Below are 4,501 nucleotides of genomic sequence, written 5' to 3'. Positions count from 1 at the left end.
GGTTAATATATTTTTTAAGTGGCGACAATGTCTGGAGTGGCAGATTAGGGGTTAATAATTTTATTTTAGTGTTTGCGAAGCAGGAGGGCCTTGGTTTAGGGGTTAATAGGTAGATTATGGGTGTTAGTGTACTTCGTGATAATTTAGTTATGACTTTACATGGCGGTACGGATCTTGTGGTTATAGAGTGTACTGCTCACTTTTTGGCCTCACCGCAAAACTCGTAATACCAGTGATATGGGAGTCCCATTGAAAAAGGACTTTTCTTAAAGTGCGGTAATGACGTTGCGTGACGACCAAAAAGGTGTGCAGTACACTTATTCTTACAAGACTAGCGGCGTTAGGGAAAAAGCAGCGTTATGAAGCATAACGATGCTTTTTCACTCATAACGCAAAACTCGTAATCTAGCTGATATTGTTTTTTTATTTTATTGTACCAATGCAATATTTTGTGCACCCAGACATACTTGAAAATGAAAGAAATCTCAATGTATCCTTCCTGGTAAAATATTTTTATAAATAAATAAAAATGGAGAGAGTTGAGTGAGATTAAGGGGCCGAATTATCATTGTGTGAGCGGACATGATCCGATATTGCGGATCATGTCAGCTGCACATCGATAAATGCCGACATATCATTGCACCAGCAGTTCTTGTGAACTGCTGGTGCAATGCCACCCCCTGCAGATTTGCGGCCAATCAGCCACTAGTAGGGGGTTTCAATCAACCCGATTGTATTTGATCGGGTTGATTTGTGGCGATGTCTGTCCGCCACATCAAAGCAGGCGGACAAGTTATGGAGCAGCATTCTTTAGACTGCTGCTTCATAACTTGTGTTTCTGATAAATATGCCCCTAAAAATGAAAGGGATAAGGAAGTAGGGAAAGACAGGGAAAATATAAGTGCCGGATATTCAAAACTTTGCCAGCATGGAGAGAAATCACACAACATCTTTGTGATATTTTTTAGACCTTGTACTGTAATGTAGGAGTCCCTGTTTCACATAAAGAACACTACATAGCAACATAAACATTTCTCAAGATAAAATTTGTGTTTCTAATTTTTTTTTAAAGGCCTGGCCTTTAAGAGGTATTGATTTTGAAAGAGCCCAAGAGAGAAAAAAGTAAGATATAAGAAGACTGAAACAGGAAAAAAAGAGGACTAAAAAGGGACTGGCAGAAATAGTAAGAAGAGTTAGTGGAGGGAGAGTGAGGGAGTAACAAAGATAAGTGATGTAGGAGATAACATGAATAGAGTCCGCTTTCAGTCCCAAGTATCATTCTTGAGTAATAAGATCATTTACACCAGCATAATCCTTATAATGATATATAAATGATGGGTAACTTGCACTAGAAATAATACAATTCATGTGTCAAAGGATTTTAGAAACAATAAATAAAGTGATGTCACTCACCAAACTTATACTGAGTACTGGAAGGGCACCGTGGACAAAATCCACTTGCAGCCCATAGCTCCAAAATGCTTGTCAAGAACTTAGAGTGACCGGCTCTATTTACTCAATTTATTTATCATCCACTCCCAGCCCAGTACCCCGTTGTCCGCATTCTCAGAGAGAAGGGCGCCTGCAACACAAATCCTCACTGTAAAATATTCACTTTTAATACGCAGACTTACCCTCCAGTTTCTGCCAAACTTCGGCTCCAGATATTAAGTATAGATAATCCTCAAACACGCTGTGTGTGAGATAGAGAAAGTTTAGAAGGTTGGGAAAAAAGAAAAAAAAAATATTTTTTACAAAAAAATTACTAAAGACACAAAATATATAAATAAAACTGATATACTGGGAAAAAAATGTTTGCAATATTCTATATTAAAATAAAACTTGAAAGATGATCATCTCCTAGGCTGCTTATTGGGAAAGAAAAAAAATAATATGGTCACTTAACAACAAGTTGTCTTTGTAACACAACTCAGCCTTACTAAACATCAGACATGATGGTCTTGTAATAGGCCTAATTTTGTAAAATTTAAACATTTTATAGCACATTACTTTAACAAAATTAATGAGTAATAAAATACAAATTAGCGAATAAAAAGGTTTTGCAGATCAGCATAAGTACCAAAATAATTACCTTAACACATTTTTTCTTGCAGTTAAGTAAATGTAAGCAAATTAAATCAATGCACACAACACTGCAATTTTTTATTGTTTCAAGATTATTCAAATGTAATGGAATTCATTAAAATATTAAGCCAAAATCACTCACTGTTATTGCTTGACAGTTCTGATGGATTGGGCCATGGTATCAAAACAATTAATTAAATCAACAAAATAATTATCTGCACAATATGGGAAGGTATTAATTTAATGCTTTAGAATATATTTGCATTATCTTAACTACTTTTTTTTAACATATGTATTACTTTTATTTTATAAACCTTTTTCTTGGTATAAAACACACAAACAATGTATTTTGAAACTCTGACAATTTATTTTATAGTTTTAGGATATTGTCAACAATTCAGGAAATACCAGAAAATGTTTTTTTATTTTATTAATTGCATTGAACAAATTCTGATACTATACCAAAATATCTCATTACAATTTAAGTCTGGATTTCTCAAGGGTTTATGTTGCCAGATGCTGTTGATAGTTAGCTTCTGCCTCTGAATGCAATAATGTTCTCAAAATATGTTTTGTAAGAAAAAGAAACAGATGTATCTTGAACAAAAAAATGATACTAAATGAAAACAAACGACAGCTTTTTTTTTTTGGTGGCATGGGAGATACATTTTAAGACATTATATTTAGACAAACACAATCAAGAGGGGATAAAAAGGTAACTATTTTTACAATGCATTTTCAATTCAAGTTCTTGAAAAAAAATACAATTACAGGAAGACAATAAAAACACAACTTAATACATAAATAATAGGGATGGGTTTAAAGAAACATGAAGCACAATTTGTTTATTTCATTTTACAGATAGAGCATACTATTTAAACAGATTTCCAGGTAACTTCTATTATCAAATTTCCTTTATTCTCTTAGGCCTAGATTTAGAGTTCGGCGGTAGCCGTCAAAACCAGCGTTAGAGGCTCCTAACGCTGGTTTTGGGCGCCCGCTGGTATTTGGAGTCAGTGATTAAAGGGTCTAACGCTCACTTTTCAGCCGCGACTTTTCCATACCGCAGATCCCCCTACGCCATTTGCGTAGCCTATCTTTTCAATGGGATCTTTCTAACGCTGGTATTTAGAGTCGTTTCTGCAGTGAGCGTTAGAGCTCTAACGACAAGATTCCAGCCGCCTGAAAATAGCAGGAGTTAAGAGCTTTCTGGCTAACGCCGGTTTATAAAGCTCTTAACTACTGTACCCTAAAGTACACTAACACCCATAAACTACCTATGTACCCCTAAACCGAGGTCCCCCCACATCGCCGCCACTCGATTAAAATTTTTAACCCCTAATCTGCCGACCGCCACCTACGTTATACTTATGTACCCCTAATCTGCTGCCCCTAACACCGCCGACCCCTGTATTATATCTATTAACCCCTAACTTGCCCCCCACAACGTCGCCGCAAGCTACTTAAAATAATTAACCCCTAATCTTCCGACCGCAAATCGCCGCCACCTACGTTATCCCTATGTACCCCTAATCTGCTACCCCTAACATCGCCGACCCCTATGTTATATTTATTAACCCCTAATCTGCCCCCCACAACGTCGCCGACACCTACCTACACTTATTAACCCCTAATCTGCCGAGCGGACCTGAGCGCTACTATAATAAAGTTATTAACCCCTAATCCGCCTCACTAACCCTATCATAAATAGTATTAACCCCTAATCTGCCCTCCCTAACATCGCCGACACCTACCTTCAATTATTAACCCCTAATCTGCCGACCGGAGCTCACCGCTATTCTAATAAATGTATTAACCCCTAAAGCTAAGTCTAACCCTAACACTAACACCCCCCTAAGTTAAATATAATTTTTATCTAACGAAATAAATTAACTCTTATTAAATAAATAATTCCTATTTAAAGCTAAATACTTACCTGTAAAATAAATCCTAATATAGCTACAATATAAATTATAATTATATTATACCTATTTTAGGATTAATATTTATTTTACAGGCAACTTTGTAATTATTTTAACCAGGTACAATAGCTATTAAATAGTTAAGAACTATTTAATAGTTACCTAGTTAAAATAATTACAAATTTACCTGTAAAATAAATCCTAACCTAAGATATAATTAAACCTAACACTACCCTATCAATAAAATAATTAAATAAACTACCTACAATTACCTACAATTAACCTAACACTACACTATCAATAAATTAATTAAACACAATTGCTACAAATAAATACAATTAAATAAACTATCTAAAGTACAAAAAATAAAAAAGAACTAAGTTACAGAAAATAATAAAATATTTACAAACATAAGAAAAATATTACAACAATTTTAAACTAATTACACCTACTCTAAGCCCCCTAATAAAATAACAAAGCCCCCCAAAATAAAA

The sequence above is a fragment of the Bombina bombina genome, chromosome 3 (assembly GCF_027579735.1).
Source record: "Bombina bombina isolate aBomBom1 chromosome 3, aBomBom1.pri, whole genome shotgun sequence".
Lineage (NCBI taxonomy): Eukaryota > Metazoa > Chordata > Amphibia > Anura > Bombinatoridae > Bombina > Bombina bombina.
The sequence above is the reverse complement of the archived record's forward strand: the minus strand, read 5'-3'. Positions refer to the sequence as shown.